Consider the following 22,351-nt stretch of genomic DNA (forward strand, 5'->3'; position numbering starts at 1 on the left):
CACACTTGTTTTCTTCCTGGTCTTACAGGGAATATTTTCTTTCTTTCTTTCTTTTTTTTATTATGTTATGTTATGATTACAGTAACATTCAGAGTAGATTTTTTGGGGTAGAGACATGTTATCAGGTTAAGAAAATTCTCTTCCTTGTTTTCTTATGGCAGTGTTTTTGTTGAAATCTTCAATGGGTATTGGATTTTACTAAATGCCTTTTCTGCACATATTGAAAAGAAGGTTTTATATACGTATATGTTGCTTTCTGGCTCTTAACATGGTATATTATAATTGATTTTCTAATTTTTTTTAAAGATTTTATTTATTTATTTGAGAGAGAGAGAATGAAAGATAGGAGCATGAGAGAGAAGAGGGTCAGAGGGAGAAGCCGACTCCCCGCCAAGCAGGGAGCCCGATGCGGGTCTCGATTCCGGGACTCCAGGATCATGACCTGAGCCGAAGGCAGTCGCTTAACCAACTGAGCCACCCAGGTGCCCATTGATTTTCTAATATTAAAACCAATGTTTAGATTGTTTGCAGAGATGGTTACAACATTCCTCCCATCCTTTGTATTCTTTTGCCATGTGACTTTGCCATTCATCTCCTCAAGAGGTAGAGTCCCCTTCCCCTTGAATCTGCTTTGGCCTGTGTTTTGTTTTATTAGAATGTGGCAGAAGAAACACAGTGATTTCTGACCCCTCAAGGGATTTTGTTCCTTTGTTCTCTCCCTCTTAGAACACTTCTCTCAGCATGGAAAAGCTCAGGATAGCCTTCATGGAGAGAGAGGCCCAGAATCCCAGCCATTCCAGACATCGCAAATGAGGTCCCAGATAGGTGAGTAAGGTCATCCACCCCCAGCTGAACTCTCAGCTGACTGCAGCCATGAAAATAACCGGGGCAAGACCAGCCCAGCCAACCCATAGTACCGTGAGAAATAATAAAATAGGTAACTGATACACTCCTCTTGCGTTCTTGAGTTAAACCCAACTTAGATGTGGTGTATTATCATTTCGTGTATTGCCAGATTCCTTTTCCTAACGTTTTGTTTAGGATATTTGCTTCAATGTTTGAATGAGTTTAGTTTGTAATTTTCCTATCATGTAGTCTCAGTAAGTTTTTTGATGTTGAAGTAAAATTAGCCTCATAAGGTGAGTTGGGTGTGTTTCTCCTTTTTAGTCTCTGGAATAGTTTGTATAAGGCTGAAATTATTTGCTTCTTGGGTTATTGAGAGAACTCACTGCTAAAATTGTCTGGGTCTGTTGTTTTCTTTTATAGGAATAATTTAAGCTGATTCTGTTTCTTATAAAAATCCTTCAGGTTTTCTGTTTTTTCCTGAATCAGTTTTAGTAAGCCATATTTTTCTATTTTCAAATTCATTGACGAAAAGTTGCTCAAACTATTTCTTTTAAAAAATTGTTCAAAAATATCTTCCTATCTTTAAAGTCTCTTCTGCAGCCATGGTTATATCCTCTATTTTTATTTCCAATATTATTTGTATCTTCTCTTTTTGCCTTGATTGGTCTTTAAAGAGGTTTGTCTTTTCAAAGACTAAACTTTTAGCTTTGATGCTCTTCTATTTTCTATTTAATTTTATATATTTATAAATGTATTATATGTACATATATCTATATAAATATTAGATATTATTTAATATAAATAAAAGTTTATGTTATATAATCTATATAATCTATAATACATATAGAATATATTATATCATATATTGCTTATTTGATTACTTCTTTTTTTACTTTCTAAGTAATATTCTATTGTATACTTATACCACACTTTATTTATCCATTCAGTTGTTGATGGATAGTTGAGTCATTCCTATTGCTATCACAAGCAATGCTACTATGCACATTCTTGGTCATATGTCTTGGTGCCTCTGCATGTGACTTTCTCCAGGATCTATAATATGGAGTAGAATTTCTGGATCTCTAGGGGGATATGTCTTAAAATTTGGTAATATAAATACCATGCGCTAAGCATCCCTGCTGTTCCATGCTCACCAGCATTTGGCATTGTCTGATTTTAAAGTTTTGGCAAGCTGGTAGCTGGGTAATGGTATCTCACAGTGGTTTTAATTTACATTTCCCTGATTACTAATCAAATTGAACATCTTTTCATATGTTCTAACGTTAACCATTTATGTTTCCTGTTTGTAAAGAGACTTGTCAAATGTTTGACCATTTTCCTATTAGGTCTTCAGCTTTTTCTTTTTGACTTCATAGGAGTTCTTTATAGGTTTTTTTTTTAAGATTTTATTTATTTATTTGAGAGAGAGAGAGAATGAGAGATAGAGAGCACGAGAGGGAAGAGGGTCAGAGGGAGAAGCAGACTCCCTGCTGAGCAGGGAGCCCGATGTGGGACTCGATCCCGGGACTCCAGGATCATGACCTGAGCCGAAGGCAGTCGCTTAACCAACTGAGCCACCCAGGCGCCCGGAGTTCTTTATAGGTTATCAGTATAAACCTTTTGTTAGTTGTATGTATTGCAAATATCTTTTCCTATTATGTGGCTTGTTTTTTCTCACTTTTTTTTTAATATTTTACACTTTTTCTCACTTTATGTATTCTGATAAGCAAAAATTCCTCATTTTAATTTGGTCAAATTTATTAAATTTTTTCTCTTTTATGGTCAATGTGCTGTTCCTATGTCTTGGTAGGAAATATTTGCATCTTTTTAAAAAAATATTTGCATCTTTTTAAAGAAATTGATTTCTACCTCAAGTTCATGAAATTATTATCCTAAATCACCTTCTAAAAGCTTTATTGTTTTGCCTTCACAGTTAGATCTATAATCTACCTGGAATTAATGAAAGAAGTACATTAAAATCCATCACAATGATTTCTGTTTTGTCTCCTTCTCTGTTATGTCTTTTTGTTTTGTTTTATATACTTCCAGCTTATGTTATAAAGTGCATATAAATTTAAAATTGTTATATCTCCCTGGTGAGTAAAATCTTTTATCATTATGAAGTTACCCTCTTTATACTTAGTAATGGTTTTGCCTTAAAGTCTATTTTGTCTGATAATAATTATATCTAATCTAGCTTTTAGGGGGTTAGCATTTTCATATTTCCTTATTCCTATTAAATTCATTAATATGCAATCTATTTTTAAAGATAGTTCATTTCTGGAGCACCTGGGTGGTTCAGTCAGTTAAGTGTCTCTCTCTCTCTTTTTTTTAGAGAATTTTTCTTGTTTTTTTTTTTTTAAAGATTGTATTTATTTATTTATTTTAGAGAGAGAGAGAGAGTGCGTGAGTGGGGGGAGGGAAGAGGGAGAGAGAGAGAGAGGTAGACTCCCCACTGAGTGCAAAGCTCTACTCGGGGCTTGATCTCAAGACCCTGAGATCATGACCTGAGCTGGAACCAAGAGTCAGAGGCTTAACCGACTGAGCCACCCAGGTACCCCAAGCATCCAACTCTTGATTTTGGCTCAAATCATGATCTCAGGGTGGTGGGATCGAGCCCTGTGTGAGGCTCAGCTCAGAGCCTGCTTGGGATTCTCTCTCTCCCTCTCCTTTAGCCCCTCCCCCTGCTTGCATGTGTGCTCTCTCTCTCTCTCTAAAACAAATAAATTAAATCTTAAAAAAAGAGATAGTTTATTTTCACAGAGAATATTGAATGCTACATCATCTATTTTGTAAATTTAACTTGATACATAACTCCAATTTTTATTTTTGATCTTTCTTTGATAAACACAATTTTATAGGTCACACTGATTGTTATTTTTTTCCCTTATCCTTTCATCTCCAAAATTGTTGATACCTTTTGGGATTTGGAGACTATGACCCACTACTTGTGATCACTACATGTGATTAGAAAGAGCTCATTTATACAGCTTCACAGCCAAGGAAAATAACACGGAATTTGTTAAAGATCTGCTCTAAGTGTCACTTTAAAAAGTGAGGTTGCGGGGTGCCTGGGTGGCCCAGTCGTTAAGCATCTGCCTTCGGCTCAGGTCACGATTCCAGGGTCCTGGGATCAAGCCCTGCATCGGGCTCCCTGCTCAGAGGGAAGCCTGCTTCTCCCTCTCCCACTCCCCCTGCTTGTGTTCCCTCTCCCGCTGTGTCTCTGTCAAATTAATAAATAAAATCTAAAATAAAAATAAAAATAAAAAATGAGGTGCCTTTTTTTGGTTGTTTTTGTTTATTTTTACAATACCATTTCCTTCATCAAACAGGACTTTTATGTTGCTTTACTTTATCTCATTGACTTTAAAAAACTATAGAAATGGTATATAAGATACTCTATTCAGTCTCTATACATAAAAAGAATAAGGCAAATGGTAAATGCTTGTTAAAATTAAATGTTTTCTATTTTAGTGCTATTCAGTAGTAAAGTTTTCAGGACCCTATTCCAGGTGAGTGTGGTTATTACATCTTATAGATGTATTTTTGACCAACTATATATCATAGTCATCAGTGTTAATTTTGTTTGCAAGTAAGAAAAGTTTCACTGCTCCCAGTATGACTTTTAGAGTTAAATTATTTTTCTTTCTCTGTCATTATTTCTTTGTTTTAAAAAAGATCCTGAATTCATCGTGCTTTCCTGGATTGAAAAAACCAACAACTAAGATACACATTATTTGAATAATTAGGGAAATTTAATATGGGCTGTATATTAGATAATAGTTTCGTATTGGTGCAAAATTTCCTCAATGTGATAATTGTATAATGGTTGTAGGAGTTTGTCCTTGTTCTTAGAAGAAACATCTGTGAGTGGCACCTGGCTGGCTCAGTTGGAAGAGCATCCGACTCTTGATCTTGGGGTCATGAGTTCAAGCTCCACGTTGGGGTATAGAGATTACTTAAATAAATAAAATATTTTTAAAAATTAAAAAAAAAAGAAGAAACATCTGTGAGATTTAGGGGTGAAGTGTCACAACAGTCTGTAACTAACTAAAATAAATGATCCATGGAGAGAAGGAAGGAAGGGAAAAAGGAAAAAAGGAGAGAAAGAAAGAGTGTATGGAAAGAGTAAGATAAAGCAAACATGACAAAATGTCAACTATTAGTGATTCTAGATGAATTGTGTATAGAGTATTTGTTCTACTCTTGTCACTTTCTGTAAGCTTGAAATTTTTCCAAATCACAGGTTGGGAAAATAAACTCATGTCCACTAAAAAGAATTCCTGATTTCAGTGAGTTCGTGACTCTGATATAGTATCAGAATGACATAGGTAGAGGGCTCTAGCTTATCATTTGTCTGAGGCAGAGTCCCCTTGTATTTTAGGAATTCCCGGATTCTTCTCTGACCTAGCATCTTTAGGATTTTTTTCTTGCCTTTTTTTTTTTTTAAAGATTTTATTTATTTATTTGAGAGAAAGAATGAGCAGGGTGAAGGGCAGAGGGAGAAGCAGACTCCCCGCTGAGCAGGGAGCCTGACTTGGGGCTGGATCCCCAAATCCCGGGATCATGATCTGAGTGGAAGGCAGACACTTAACCAACTGAGCCACCCAGGCGCCCCTTTTTCTAGCCTTCTTTAGGGCTTAAAGACTTACTACCTTTGGAACTTAACTGAGCTATTGATTTTTATCTTTATTTCAAAAAGCAGTCTAATTATATTAGTCTAGCCTAGATAAACCCAAGGTATCCATTATGTTTAGAAGTTTCCCTGGATAAAGTGGGAGGGAGGAGGAGGACTGTGGTCCCCAGAACACTGGAAATCCAGGAAGAGCAGGTTTTTTTTTTTCTTTTTTGTGGCTGGGAACATCACATTCTCTTGTCTTAGAAAGGTTCTCTGATTCAGCAGAATTAGATTTTCCCCAGATTTCAAGGTCATTGCCATTGGCAGTCAGCTCACTGTGGGAGGCCAGACAGGAGCTCTCTCCACCAGAACCGGCTCATCTGGCTCCAGTCTCCCCTTATCTTAGAGCGCACAATTGCCTTCTCTGGACAGTTCTCAGATTTAGAGTTGCTTTTCCCTAAAACAATGAAAACAGAAATATTTGTCTTTTTATAGTGAAATAGAATCGACAAGCAGTTAATAAGGTAAGATAAGGTAAGCTCAGAAATAATCAAGTAAATCACCTCCTTTTATGTTGATGAGCCTTTAAAAATTAATGTGACAGAGGGTTTTGAATGAAAACCACAGCAATGTGGAAACACTGATAATATATTTCAAAGTATTTCCCTACAGCATACTTCTTCACTGAAATAGATTATCACACATACACACACACACGACTGTATAAACAGACAAAATTTAAAACTTTTAAGGAGTTTGAAGAAATGGGGGAAATAATCAAATTATAAAAAGCTCCTTAGAATACACTAAATCATAACATTTTTGGGAAAAGACATAATATTTTATTTAAAGAATACCAGTAGGGTTGGGGTTTGCTGGGTGAGAGAACTGGAGGGTTAGCAGGATGAAGGAGTTGAGCTTTATGCAAGGAAATGGTTGTAAAGAATGGGGTGGAATCTTAAACGGGGGAAGGAGCCCAGTAGTTCTATCATTACAGACATGATTTTTTTAAAAGATTTTATTTATTTATTCATGAGAGACAGAGAGAGAGAGAGAGAGAGGCAGAGGGAGAAGCAGGCTCCCAAGGAGCAGGAAGCCTGATGTGGGACTTGATCCCAGGACTCTGGGATCATGACCTGAGCCGAAGGCAGACGCTTAACCATCTGAGCCACCCAGGTGCCCTACAGACATGATTAATGGGATTAATTTATTATGGATGTGACCCAGTCAGGTGAGTCTTCCTTTCTTAATGCTTTAGCTCTATTCCTGAAGTCACTGTTATTTGCATTAGGATTTTCATTTGCACTACTCACGTCTGTACCTTTACCTTCATCCTCTGTCAGGAAAGTGGATGCATAAAGAAAACTCAATTTGGCAAGCTACTTTCCAATCATATCCTCATCTGTTTTCCTCCACAATGTTTGGTTTTGCCAGAAGTTTTTCTTCTCTACCTAAGTTTATGTCCTGCAGTAAACACAGGGCCTTGCATGTGATCCCACTATGAGATCCTCCTAGAAAAATGTAGCCCAGTCATAAGGAACATTTGGGGGCACCTGGGTGGCTCAGTCGGTTAAGCGTCTGCCTTCAGCTCAGGTCATGATCCTGGGGTTCCAGGATCGAGTCCCGCATTGGGCTCCCTGCTCAGTGGGGAGTCTGCTTCTCCCTCTGACCCTCCCCCCTCTCATTGCTCTCTCTCTCTCTCATTCTCTCTCTCAAATAAATAAATAAAAATCTTTAAAATAAAAGGGACATTTGGGATGGAAAAAAGCAGGAAGCCCTGGCGATAGGTGGGTAGTTTGGATCATTTTCCTGATGCGGGGCTCGATCCCAGGACCCTGGGATCATGACCTGAGCCAAAGGCAGACGCTTAACGACTGAGTCACCCAGGAGCCCCTTAAGATTTTATTTTTAAGCAATCTCTATACCCAGTGTGGGGCTCGAACTCACAACCCTGAGATTGGGAGTCACATGCTCCTCCAACAACCAGCCAGGAACCCCTTGGATAATTTTCAATAGCCTGACTTAAATTTACAAATTCAGTATATTTAGAATGATCACCTAAAAACATTAAGGAATTCCATACAAACATACTTTTGGATTTCTCACCATGTCATATTTTGCTTTCAGAGGATTTCATAGGCTGTCGTGTAAGAAGTTACCAAAATGGGCAAAAGACCAGAACAGGAACTTCACAGAAGAGAAAACCCAATTAGACAATAAACACATGGAAAAATGCTCAACCTCATTATTTTCAAGGAAAAGATACATTCAGGTACAAGTTTATATCCATCAGGCTGGCAAAAATTAATGTCCAATACTGAGTGTTGGCAATGCACAGAACAATGCAAACTCTAATACTTTGCTACTGGGAGTGTAAATTGAGACAGTAACTTGGGAAAATAATTTGGCATTATATGGTAATATATCTATTATCTATTATCTATATATTATTAATATCAGTTGTATTAATACATATTTTAAAATATGTTATATATTTTTATACATTACAAATTTATAAATTATATTTTATATAATATATAAGATTATATATACTTACATATAACTAAAGATTATGCACATAATTATAATTGTATAATATGAAAATATTTTTTCTCTTCTTAATAATTAATAAAGTCTCTTTTAAATGAAAAGTCACCAATGTGTTACTACATGTCTTTAGAGTTATAGAGTCTGTTCTCATATTTTTCTTTTTTTTTTTTTAAAGATTTTATTTATTTATTTGACACACAGAGAGAGAGACAGCGAGAGAGGGAACATAAGCAGGGGGAGTGGGAGAGGGAGAAGCAGGCTTCCTGCCGAGCAGGGAGCCCGATGCGGGGCTCGATCCCAGGACCCTGGGATCATGACCTGAGCTGAAGGCAGACGCTTAACGACTGAGCCACCCTGGCACCCCTCTCATGTTTATTTCTTAATTGCTCAAACGGTTGCTTTTGCACTTTAGGTATAAGACTACCACAGGTACCATAGCTATGAAAGTGAGCTTCAGGGGATCCGGGTCACCATATTTAGCCATGCATTTTCATTTTAAAATAAAAGAGCGTATTTATTCCTTAAAGCATTGGCTTGAAATCGCATGTAGATAATATTTTTGAACAGTGTTCTCAACTCCTGGCCGTACATTAGAAGTACCCAGAGACTTTAAAAACACAAAATGTTGATGCCCTACCTCCATCCTAGACTAATTGGATTAAAATCTCTAGGGGCGGAGCCTGGGTTTTGCATTTTTCTTGAAAAATTCTCCAGGTTATTCTAATTTAAAACCAGGATTGGAAAGTACTATTTTTACACTGCTGGTGCAAAATTCTTGATAGGAAATCGAATGGTAGGTTTATAGCATTTAGAAAACACAAATAATTGAGTTTAGAAAAGGTCAGAGCGTGTCACATTTTGTTTCAGGTGTGCGTATGTGTGTATAATGAGCAGTCCTATGAAATACAGATTCTTACTGTGTATCACAGTGCATTTGAAAACAGGTCTAAGCAAACCTTTTCCAAGGTGCTATTAGATGTTCTTTCCATTGAGTTTGAGGTAACGGAGCAACAATATAATGCGGTGGTTGCAATGTCCATGTTTGAATCCAAGCTTTTCCTCTTACGCCCTGTGTGACCTCAGGCAGATTACTTACCCTCTTTGTGTTATTCTGTCATCATAACAATCTCTTGAGCACATGCAGAGGAGTTTAGCAAACCCCACAGTCAGAGGGCACAGTCCCTGGAAGCCTGCCCACATTTAGACACCAGTATAAAGTTTGGAGGTTCCCAGGGCCACCCTCACTTCAGATCAGCGGGCTATAAATTCAGAGGTACCCATGACTAGCCTGAGGTTTGATAATTTGCTAGAAAGACCACAGAACTCTCTGAGAGCTATTAAACTCATAATCACATTTATTTTTGGCAAGGGATACAAATTAGAACCAGCCAAAGGAAGATACAGATGGAGCTCAGTGTGGGTGAGTTCTAAATGCAAAGCTTCCATCGTCCTCAGGATGTGTTACCCTCCCAGCATTTAAGTGTGACAATACCCAAAGAGTATTGTCAAGCAGAGAAGCTTCTCGGAGCTTCAGTGCCCAGAATTTTTACTGGGGCTTCATTACACAGGTATGATTGATTGAATTATTGCCCACATGGTAGAACTCAATCTCTCTCTCCCTTCCCTGGAAATCAGGCTGGTATCATGTGGCCCAAAGCCCCAGCCTTCTAATCACATGGTTGTGTTGTGGCCAGCTCCCACCTTGAATCATCTTCTTGTGTAGACTACCTAGGGGCCCACGATGCATCACCTTGTTAGTGTAATAACTGTTCCTTACTACTCTTACCATTCCTATTGTTATTAATCCTTGCCTCTTTTGTCTTCAGGCCTTGACTTCTGAGAGCTGTGTTGCTGTTTTAAATTTTACTTTCATGTATCCCGCAGACTTTGCTTTCCTGGTTTCTCTCTCTTTAACCTTGCCTACGGAAGAAATTGCTTGAGTGAGAGAGGGAAGCCAAGAGTCCGAAGTGAGATGTAGCTTTTCTCCCTCCCTGCAACAATCCCTTGCCTCTTCTATTCTAAGCCAGCGGCCTCTTTACCTTCTTCACTTCTCTCTATCCTTCATTCCTAATTTGGAAGATCTGGCAACACTGGTCCCAAATTCTTGCCTAACAACAACATGCTGACACTGGATCCTCACTTTAAACAAGTTCGCTCCCATTCTTGACTGTCCTCACAAACACCACGTATCTGCTTCGTCGACCTGTTTAGACCCTATAGGATCTGATTTTTCAACCACAAGTCCAGAGACTATCACCAATAGTCTCTCAGTCTCTTACCAATAAACAGAACACAGGAAACATTATTAACAAATTTAGCAAAATTCTCTTACTAGAACTCAGATGTGCTAAGTTATATATGGAGAGTGAAGTTTTAATGACATAAGGTCATGTTAACTTTTTTTTGAATAATCTGATCTCACATCTTGCCATTGCACCTGAGGAATGGTAATTCCGTTTTTTAACTATGCTGCCTAACAAAATACCTTCATTAAAAAGAAAAAAAAAAGGGGAAGGTCCTTGGATAGAAATCCCGTGTGACAAAAACCAGATGCATAAGAGCTCTAGTTCACTTATCAAAAACAATTTTTTTTATCCCCAAGGGGCTGGTGCATAGTTAAAGTTTTAGTTAAAAAAACAGAATTCTGAAAAAGAATTATTCCAAGTTAAAATAAAAAATAACTTTGGAGATGTTAAACAGTGTTTTCGAGGGCTCTTAAGTGACGTTAGAGATCAATCAGTCCAATTCCTTCCTTTTAAATATAAGGCAACTATCCAAGAATAAACGAAGCTCCATGCTGTGTTTTATGTTTGAGGCTGTCAGAACCTCCTAAAAAATTAACCATTGTGGGGGGAGACACAGCAGAGGACCTGCTTTTTCAAATACTGGAAATCACACCATGGATTTCCTATTATTTCAGGAATAACTCTTCCTTGGAAATATTTCAAGGAGTTCATGTTAAGTTCAATCATATTTAAAGTGAAGTAATTTATTATAATTTATTAGTCACTGAATATCCATGTGCTCCCATATATTTCCTAGCTCCCTTGCAGTTAGACGGGTCTATGTGATGAGTTATGACAAGTGAGCTGCGAGTAGAAGCGACATGTGTCACTTCTGGGACAAAGAATAAAGGGAAGAGCACTTTTTAGTTCTTGATGCTTCTCTCTTTTCCTGCCGCCACAACAGGAGAAGCTAGACCTGGAGATGGTGTAACTACAAGATGGAACAGCCTGGATGTCGGGCGCGCTTGGAAGGGAGGTGTCAGGAAGAGCCCCAGTACCTGCAGCCAGCTTTTTGTCAGTGAAATGTAAACTTTTGTGGGTTACATCAGTGGAAGTTGGGGATTAGTTAATCCTGCAGCATAACCTAGTCTATTCCAGTTAACACATTTACAGTACCATCTCACATTAGCCATGTTTTAAACTTTCCACAATTATCCAAAACGTAATTTATAATCTTTGACATTCATACAGATTTGAAAGCTCCATATTTGTGTGAGTAAAACAGCTCTTATCAAAAATATTTGACAGCAAGGGGATTCTTATTTTTTCATAGATTATTTCATGATCTAGAAGAAAGCCCAATAGAAAAAATATGTCACCTGGGACTAATACAAAACAGGATCAAATGTAATCCTCTTTAAGATCTGGATTAAATCTGAATAATTAGGTAATCAAAAAAAATTTTTTTAAAGATTTTATTTATTTATCTGAGAGAATGAGAGAGAGAGAGCACATGAGAGGGGGGAGGGTCAGAGGGAGAAGCAGACTCCCTGCTGAGCAGGGAGCCTGTTGCAGGACTCAATCCTAGGACTCCAGGATCATGACCTGAGCCGAAGGCAGTTGCTTAACCAACTGAGCCACCCAGGCGCCCGGTAATCAAAATTTTTTTGGTTTAGTTTATAAGGTTGTCCATTTGCTATGTTTACCAGCACAGACTAAGCCATTTTGGAGAAGAGCACAAAAATTCTTTCAGGCCTCAGTGATATATGTATTGTTTAATTCCCTTGAACATTTTCCTTAAATTTCTGTAAAGAATTTGGGGGCATGTGTTAATTTTAATTTGCTTCCACAAAATTGAGGGTCAAATGTTAGGTAAACCACACAACAAATTAATGGAGAGGGTAATACCAAACCCCCAACTTTCATTGTCTCACTATGTCTGTGCTTCCTCAAAAAGTCACAGGATGGTAAGTAGGAGATGAAAAATTAAGGTTAGTCTTCCACTTCCAGGAATGATAAGTTAAGTCATTTAGAAAAATCCTCCCACTGAAGACAACTAAAATGCTGAACAAAATATAAAATCACCTTTCTAGAAATAGCAAACTAACAAATAGTGAGGAATTACCAGGTTAAGTTCCTGGAGAAGATGAAAATCCATAAAGATGAGCATGGTACTGGTGTCATTTTGTCCCGAGGATGTGTGGTGATCCAGAGCAGGTGGTTGAGAGGTTTAACAGCCCTGTTAGGGCTAGGGAGACAAGCCTAAGTTGAGTTGAGACTGAGTTGAGGCTGACAGACACTAGAAATAAGAGTGAATTGGAAGTTAGCCAGCCCTTGCATGTACTGTAGTCTCTCTGAATCATCTGGGTGGCCTGGAAAATCTCAAGCCTGAAATGGGATTAGGGTAATATTGGAATGTTGGTGCCTTCAAGTGCCTGGTAGAAGCAATAAAAATTTTCTTTGGATGGGGCACCTGGGTGGCACAGTCGGGTGAGCGTCTCTTAGTTTCAGCTCAGGTCGTGATCTCAAGGTCATGAGATTAAGCCCTGCATGAGGCTCTGTGTTCAGCACAGAGTCTGCTTGAGATTCTCTCTCTCTCTCTCCCCCCTGCCCCTCCTGCTCATGTTCTCTCTCTCTCTTTTTAAAATGAAATAAATCTTTAAAAAAATTCTCTTTGGAGAAATAGAATATCATAGTAGGTCTAAAATTATTTTTAATTAAAAATACAATTATCAGGACATAGGAAAAAAATAACCAGGTATACAAGATGATAAAACACTATGAACAAGAAAAATAAATCAAACTGCAGAAATAGACCCTCAGGGATTCCAAATACAGACTGTAAAGCAATTATGCTTACCAAGTTCAAGTAGATACAAGTGAAGTATGAATATTTTAGCAGAAAACTCTAACATATAAGAAAATGACATAGACTTGAAAAAGAACCAAATAGAAACTCAAATAGTAAAAAAAAAAAAAAAATCAAGTAACCTAAATTAAATCAGTGGATGCATTTAAGAACAAATTAGACACAATTAAGAAAGAATTCTGACAAAGATCAGATGAAACCTTTCAGAATGAAGCATAAAGAGAAAAAAAGAATGAAAAAAGAGAATACAATGAACATTCAGCTGGAGAACTTAAAAAAGAAGTAAAAGAGAATGGAACAGAAGCAACATTTAAGGAGATAACAGCTGGAATTTTTCGGCTGTAGACATCAACCCACAGAAGCCCAATAAATTGCAAGGAGCATCATAGAAAGCAAGCCACCACAGACGCACCATAGGGAAGCGAAGAAAACCATAGGCCATGACAAAATATTAAGAGCCACCAGAGGAAAAAGGACAGTTTACCTTCAAAGAAGCAATGGTTAGACCGACTGCTGAATTCTCAGCAGCGGTTATAGAAGCCAAAAGATTAAGGAATGATATCTTTAATGTGCTGAAGTAAACAGCTGCTAACCTAGAATTACACACCAGGTGAAAACATCACTAAAACATAGCTTCAACTCAGTAATTAAATCTTTTCCCCGCTGGCACCTGCCACCGATACAAGTCTGTGTATAGAGCTTTTCTCTTTCTCACTCTCCTGCTCTGCAACCTCTAAACTATGTGCTTGTTGTTAGTAACTCTGCAAGGAGCCAGGGTAGAGATGAGCACAGGGCTGGGGCGAAGGCAGGACGAAGAGTAACAAAGTTTACTTCACTGACATTTTTGAGAGATGGCTTTGCAAACCGGAGAGCTTGTCAATGTCTGAGGTTGGCTCGCTCATGGGCAATTTCTAGAATTCTTCATGAATCCCCATTGGGTTGCCCATATTTTTCTTACTGATTTGTAAGTCCTTCCTTCCTTCCTTCCTTCCTTCCTTCCTTCCTTCCTTCCTTCCTTCCTTCCTCCCTCCCTCCCTCCCTCCCTCCCTTCCTTCCTTGTCTCTTTTCAATAATATGTGGTACCAATATGATTCCCCACTCCGTGGCTTACCTTTCCATTCTCTTAATGGTGTCTTTTGATAAACAGAAGTTATTAATTTTAACATAGCTTAATTTATCATTCTTTTCCTTATGCTTAGTGTTTTTTTTGTTTTGTTTGATTGTTTGTTTTGTTTTTTGTTTTCCCTTTTGAGAAGTTCCCCTTGGTCACTTTTTAATAGCACATGCCAAGCCTTTTTCCTCAGTCATTTAAAATCTAAATTGAACTGTGTAATCCTGAACAGGATTTGGTACTCTAACGGCCATCCTCTATCTCTTCCCTACTTACAAACCAGAATAGATGGGAGAAGGATTAAGGGAAATGTATCCTCTAAAAACACGGGATGTTGGGACAAAGGCACCCCATATTTGACTCCCTGAATCCTGGACTACAGCTTGGATGTGTGTAAATTCTAAAAGCTTCCTCAGATGATTCAGTTATATCTCGATAAGGACTACGAAGGGAAAAAACAACCCTCAGGTGCCTGGAATGTCATGGAAGGAAGGAGAGAATTTCAAGTAGGGGTTGGGAAACAGTGTCAGATGCAGCAGACGATCCAGACAATATGAAGATTAAGAAGGGGACAGACTTCCACCTCTAAGGTGAGTAAGTTCTGGGGATCTAATGGATAGTGTGGGGACTCTAATGAACAGTACTATACTATATACCTGCAGGTGAAGACAGTCGATCTTATGTTCTCACCACACACACACACACCAAAGGTAATTATGTGAGGGGCTGGAGGTGTTAACTAATCTTATTGTGGTAATCATTTTGCATTATTTACATGGATCAAATCATCACATTGTACCTTGAACTTATATGTGTTATATGTCAATAAGGTCTCAGTAAAACTGGGAACAAAAATCATGCAAGGCATACGTGAGAACCAAGAAAGCTATGGGCAGCAAGGAACAAAGACACCAAGGACAGCAAGCAACTCCATCAGATGCTAATATTGCAGGCATATATACAAGAATGAGAATTCTAAAAATGCATGTTGATTCTTTGTAGCATTTGCAGAAATAAACTAATTATCTAGTTTTTTAAAGATTAAGAAAAGTGTTGGATTTGGCTTAAATCTTCAGTCATTAGTAAAAGAACACGTTTAGTCCAGAGGTGGGGTTTAGAGTGTGGGCTACATAACATTAAGGGTGAGGAGTAGGCAGTCGGAAAGCAGAAAAAAAAAAAGGGGAGTATCTATCAGATCTTTACGGAGAGAAGATGGTAATAAAAACAGTTTTGCAGAGTCAAACAAAAAAAAAGGCATATTTCAGTTTTAAGATTTGAGATTGAAGAACAGACAATCCTTGAATCTCAGAGTTGAGAGGAACCTTGAAGATTATTTTGTCTAATTCCATCTGACACTTAAATTTCCTTTACAAAGTCCTGTCATTCTGTTTATTCTTCAGCTCCTCTGCGGGTGAGGTCCACCATCTGCCACCACCCTCCGGAGCTGCCTGTTTGTCTTCGCTTTGGCTTTGAGCAAAGGCTCTTCCTTATCATGAGCTCAGAACTTCTTTCTGCAAATTGTACTGATTGCCGTGTTTGAAACAGGAGGACAGGTGTCAGCTGTGAGGGAATGTCATCTTACCAATACATTTCTTTAATGGCTTTCCAAAGGAAATGGTAGGGGGGAAAAAAGTCTGGCTTGAATTACTTGGCGGGCAGGGGGAAACACCAGATCAGATTTAAACAAATAGGACAGATTAAGAAATAGTTGTTCTGCAAGAATGACTTTCAGAAAGTCGGTCCTTTGTTTCAGGCTTTGTTAGGCAAATATATAACCTCCCAATTTAGTTGTGTGGTATTTAGTCTGGCCACCACAAGTCAGAAATTTGAGGGGATCTGTATCATTTACGAATGACGTTGGCCCAAAGCAACAGAATACCCAACTAAAAGTGCTCACACCACCTGACCCATAATATGCCCCTTACCGAAACGTGTGGAAACAGGTGATGCCTGGGATGCTCAGCTTCTGGACATCTGGGCACGAGTTGGCTGTTCTCGTGGCCTTCCCCTTCCGGCCAGCAGGTGGCACGGCTGCTCTAAACACTACGCCCTCGGCTTGCCCAGTCCTCAGCAGACATGGAGGAGACTGGAGCTGACCGGGTTTCTCTTTCTCTTCTTTGAAGTTTCCCTGAGCAGGAAGAAACATTGAGGCTCCTAGCAGCCGTCTTGGGCCAGAACTTGACCACATGCCCCACACTGGACTGACAAAAGGGAAATGAGAATGGCACGCTTTGCTTAGACCTTGAAGCTGGGCACATCATTGCCCAATCGAAATAGGGCTTTTATTTTATTTATGTACTTATTTATCATTATTATTATTATTTTAAGCCAAAAAGAAGTGGGGAGTAGCTGTTGGGTAGCCTACCAATAGCCCCTGCCAGAGGAGCTCAGGAGAAATTACACACGCTAAATCCCCTGGGCCCTGTGCCAAGGGCAGGACAATGCCTCTACAGAAACTAGTAAAATGTTTTTCTTCCTCTGATAATTATTAATTCTCTGCAGTGACTTAGAAAAATTCTCAGACTAAATTTCTTGCTATGAAGTGCTTGATGAGTATAGAAACGGACTGTAAAACTGTTTTTAAAAGTCACCCTGCTTCTAACCCAAAATTCTTACCCTAGAGCTTATCTTCCGACTACATGAGTTGTACGAATCACCTCCGATTTAAATATGATAGAAGAGCCTTACATGGTAAAGAATAAATCATTTTCAAATTAGACATTCCATCTAAAACTGACAGCAGCTGATTCCCAGCACTGTCTTTTATTTCTGACATGCTTTTAGATGAGAGTAATCTTATATTTGCAGTAATTCTCAGGATAAAAATTTTCTTCTCAAAGCTTATTTTATGAAGGGTTTTTTTTTTTTAGTTTTGAAGAATAAAGCAATTATTCTTTCTTTTTGAAATTGCCCCATCAAGTCCAGAAACATTCATTATTCTTTCTTTTTGAAATTGCATATCAAGTCCAGAAACCTTGACTCTTTAATTTAAAATATTACTGTCAAATGATGGATGTAAACATCTATTTTCCATCCTTTCTTTGAGTCTGCCTTTCTTGTTCTGGGTAGATCCTCATTCCTATTGGATTTCCATTGCACACTCATTATCTCAGGCCACAGCTGCTTACAGACAGCTGTTCTCTTCACTGCCCACCATGTGGCCACCCTTCTGCTGGTAACCATACTCCAGCTCTCATCTGTGGAAACCCCTGCCTCCCCCGTGCGGCTGCTTCCGCTGGGGCTTCACGGTGCTTCAGACACAGAGCTTGCAACCTCTGGGCCGTCCACAGGTTGCAGTCCCCTGGCCAGACGGACTGACTGATTCACAGAAGCCTCGTTCAGAATCAGTGGGACTACTTTGCTGGGACTTCTGGGAGAGAGAGATTCTTTCTCCATCCTGCCAGATTTTCACCTTTAAAGTGGGGCCCAGAGTTGCTGTAGCCATCTTGATATCTTGAGTGGGAACCAGTGTCAGAATGGAGCTGAGAGAGAGAGACAGACAGACAGAAAGCTTCCCTGGTGGTACGTTTCAGCCTTCAAACCAAGATAGCGCAGAGTACCAAGCTGTATCCCTGGATTGTTCATTTACATAACCTAGTAAGTTCCTATTTTGTTGAAGCCAGTGTTTGGATCAGATTTTTCTCTAGCTTGCTACCCAGGGGGTTCTAACTGATACATAGGTTCAGAATCTCTTATGACCAAGAAATAGTCTCAGACACTGAATGTGTCATAAAAATTAATATTGAGGGTGGCGCCTCGGGTGGCTCAGCTCAGTCAGTTAAGCATCAGACTTTTGGTTTCGGCTAAGGTTGTGATCTCAGGGTTATGAGGTCCAACCCCACTGAGGGCTTCATGCTCAGTGGGGAGTCTGCTTCTCTCCTTCCTCTCCCCCTGCTCTCTCTCTAAAATAAATAAAACAAATCTTAAAATACTTCATGGGGTATAAGTACACTTACAACTTCTTATGTCCAATATTTGTACTGTCTTTTCTTCAGACAGTAGTGTTCCCCTGTCATGTAATTTAAAGAGCTTAAATTAGTATTCTTGATATGATATACTTAATGAACTCTGATCATTATTATGGTAATATGCTCTGGGGACAGCCTCCTCGAGTCTGAGCATGTACACTTGTTTCCTTTTTGAATCTAAATTATTTCCCATTATCATGGGATAAAATAATCTTGAAGATACTTAGAAATATTGATAAATTATCGGTACACATAAGCCTATCACTGTAAAAGTGGCTGTCTCCCGCTGCGAGGCCCGAATTTCTCTGGCTATTTGTTTTGCTCAAACAGTGATATTCCGGGAAACAGACACAAGAGGCTGACCCACCAGTGTGACCACAATGTCTTGGCCGAGAGACATTTGTGCCTGGGGATGGTGGTCACTGTGAAGAAACTGTTCACTTCAGAAAAGCTTCATTCTTAAGTCAATGCCTCCCTCTAGCCTTCCCCACAGTGACCTGTGCGCTCTGCACTCCAGGTGTCTGCATCCCTGTCAAAGGGTGAGAAACGTTTTGTCATTGGCAGGATGATTTCAAGACAAGGGGCCAGACAGTTTGTCTACCTGGACCATTCCCTGGAAACAGATCCAGTTCATTTTCCTGTGCAAACAAAACAGTAGGGCAGGGGCGCCAGGGTGGCTCAGTTGTTAAGCATCTGCCTTCGGCTCAGGTCGTGATCCCAGGGTCCTGGGATCGAGCCCCGCATCAGGCTCCCTGCTCTGTGGGAAGCCTGCTTCTCCCTCTCCCACTCCCCCTGCTTGTGTTCCTGCTCTCGCTATCTCTCTCTGTCAAATAAATAAAATCTTAAAAAAACAAAAACAGTAGGGCAGATTCCATTGTTGGGTTTTTTTTTTTAATTAAAAAATTTTTTTTTTCTGGGGCGCCTGGGTGGCTCAGTTGGTTGGGCGACTGACTGCCTTCGGCTCAGGTCATGATCCTGGAGTCCTGGGATCGAGTCCCGCATCGGGCTCCCTGCTCAGCGGGGCGCCTGCTTCTCCCTCTGACCCTCCCCCCTCTCATGCTCTCTCTATCGCATTCTCTCTCTCAAATAAATAAATAAATAAATAAAATATTTAAAAATTTTTTTCTTCTTTTTTTATGGTGGTAAAGGACACATTGTGCTAAAAGGTTATCTTCATAGTGAGCCCCTCTGTCATATATCACGCAGCTGTATTGGCGATACTACACCAAGAACGCCTATAGTTTATGTTAATAGGTAATTCTTTCACATGGCTCAAAATATTTGTGAACGCTTTCTTTCCCACTCCCTTCTTCCCCCCCATGCCCAGTTCTCCCCAGAGGCCATCCATCTGATGTTTTCTCTGGGCGATGTTATGTACATTTAAACAAATGCATGTAAATATCTTTCCCCTTTTACCTCAGCGATGGTATATGTCCTATTCTGCAAAGGCACAGATTTCTTTTTTCACTTAGGATATCTTTTTTTTTTAAAAGATTTTATTTATTTATTTGAGAGAGAGAGAGAGAGAGAGAGCACAAGCAGGGGGAGAAGCAGGCAGAGGGAGAAGCAGGCTCCCCATTGAGCAGGGAGCCCGATGCAGGACTTGATCCCAGGGCCCTGGGATCATGACCTGAGCTGAAGGCAGATGCTTAACTGACTGAGCCACCCAGGCGCCCCTTCACTTGGGATATCTTAGCTCTACTTCCATTTTGGTACACAAGGAGCCTCCTCATTCTTTTTTATAGCCTGTTAGTATTCCATAATTTCAGAATACCGTAATTTCACCAGTGTCGTATTGGTGACATTTACATTCTGCACCACTACCCCAATCTTCGGCTCTTACAAACTGTGCCTACAGTGAAAAACCTTGCACATACATCAGTCTCCCCATGAATGATTGTATCTTTGAAAAAAATCTGTAGAAGTGAAGTGTTTTGGTTGAGGACAGTATCTGTATTTCTTCTCATTTTTAGAGGTTTTAATTATACTTGAAAAAGTAATAGATACACATGGTAAACAAACAACAAAACCGAGCAATATGAAAGTATATGCAGTGAAAAATGAGTCTCCCCCACCCCACCCTTTGGCTTCCACTCCCTCCCCAGAGGTAGCCCCTGCTTGTGTGTACACTTCTAGAGATTATAGGCATACACAAACTTATATATGTGAACCAGTATATGTCATTTGTCTTTGCTTGAAAGGAATATATAAGGAACACACACCATTCTGCGCCTTGCTTTTTTCACTTTAATATATTTTATTGTATTTATTTTTAAAAGATTTTATTCATTTGAGAAGGAGAGACGGAGAAAGCACGAGCAGGGGGAGCAGCAGAGGCAGAGGGAGAAGCAGACCCCCACCGAGGAGGGAGCCCGACATGGGGCTCGAGCCCAGGACCCTGAGATCTCGACTTGAGGTGAAGGCAGACGCTTAACCATCTGAGCCACCCCGGCGCCCCCACTTTATATATTTTGGAATTTATTGCTGGTATAGATCAATCTCATTCTCTTTAAAGGCAATATAGGATATCTTGTGAGGAGACTGATGTTAACTTTTTTCATTAAAAAATTAAGGTATAATTTATATATTGCAGTTTTTTTTTACCATTTTGAGTACACAGTTCTGCAAATTTTGACTAACACATACTGTCCTTTGTAATTTTGATAAATATTGCCCTGTAGCCTCCTGAGAAAGTTATATAGTCTCTATATATTTCTATATATATAGAAAGTTATATACACATAAAGGTATGTGTAACCTGCTTTTCTACAAACTCACCAACTCAGATGTGTCATCAAACTTTTTGATCTTTACCAATGTGTAGGTGAAAATGGTACTGTACACTTAAAATTTTATTTCCCTCATTATGATGAAGCTAGGCATCTTTCCTTTTATTTTTATTTTATTTGCTTTTTGGGGGGATTTTTTTAAAAGTAATCTCTACATCCAACATGGGGCTTGAACTCACAACCCCAAAATCAATAATTGCACGCTCTACCGACTGAGCCAGCCAGGTGCCCTCGCATCTTTTTTATTTTGTAAGATATATTTAGATGTCCTTTCCTGGGAACTATCCATATTTTTTTTTTTGGCCCCTTTTTCTCTTGTGGGTTTGGTCATCTTCTTCATATTTAGCAGGGACTCTTGACATATTAGAAAATTAGCCTTTGTCTGGTATATAATTCCAAAAGTTGGGGAAACTTGATGTTCCTAGAAACATGAAATAAAGACTGCATTCCCTACACAACAAATACTTAAATCTCTTTCAACCATTGGGAGAATACTGCATGTACAAAATTCCCCTTCAGGAGAACTAAACTTCCAAAATGAGGTGGCTTCAAAGATTGTCATGCTTTGTGAAAGAATGAGATGTCTGTTCTGAAACAACGGGGCACCTGGATGGCTCAGTTGGTTGAGCATCTGACTCTTGGTTTCGGCTCAGGTCATGATCTCAGAGCCCGAAGATTGAGTCCTGAGTCTGCTTTATTTAGCCCTCTCCTTCTGCCCCTCCCCCCCATCATGCACTCTCTCTCTCTCATAAATAAATCTAAAAAATAAATTGAAAAAATTGCACAAAATTGTCTGTGCAATTGACCATACGGTGTTTGAATAACCTACCAGGATTAAAAATGTTTTATTGTCTGTAATGTAGCTGACCTGGGTCTCTCTGATTAACACACGTGAATATCCACCAGTTCATTTCAGGCATGTGCAAAGATGAAAAGTCTCTTGTGGGTGCTTCCTGCCATAGCCTTCTGAGATGTTTACATCATGCGGAAATGAAGAATAAGTTCACGGGTGTGGGACTCTATCTCCAAAGTGCAAACATGATGTGCAGTACAGATATCTATGTCTCAGGATGCAATGGAGAAGAGTTGAGACATAAGAAAATTAGAAACTATCTAGTTTTCATATGACGTGGAGAAATAGAATGTGCTTGTTGGCCCGCAATACTGCAGAAGACAGCTTGTGAACTATAAATGGTGGGGGCACAAACACGTTTACTTGATTTTTTTGGATCAACAAGTGTATAGAATGTTTAAGAGAGATACTCCAGGAGGAGAGTGGTGGCAATAGACAGGAGTGACTCAGTACCCCGTCTTACATGCGCAATAATGGCCATCAGGGTATAATTAAGTCATCCATTATGAGCTTGAGCCAGGT

General features: G+C 39.3%; 1 long non-coding RNA gene across 1 annotated transcript in view; it reads left to right on the top strand.

Moving 5' to 3' along the window:
- The first annotated feature begins 724 nt into the window (after positions 1–724).
- Positions 725–22,351, top strand: part of LOC112820821 (uncharacterized) — a 43,449-nt gene continuing 21,822 nt past the window's right edge. Inside the window, exons 1-2 of the long non-coding RNA XR_003207257.2 lie at positions 725–825; positions 7,592–7,736. This is a non-coding gene — a long non-coding RNA (uncharacterized lncRNA). The remainder of the gene's footprint in view (positions 826–7,591; positions 7,737–22,351) is intronic.

This window comes from Callorhinus ursinus, unplaced genomic scaffold (assembly GCF_003265705.2).
Source record: "Callorhinus ursinus isolate GAN/ISIS: 27379988/994484 unplaced genomic scaffold, GSC_fseal_2.0 scaffold10, whole genome shotgun sequence".
NCBI lineage: Eukaryota > Metazoa > Chordata > Mammalia > Carnivora > Otariidae > Callorhinus > Callorhinus ursinus.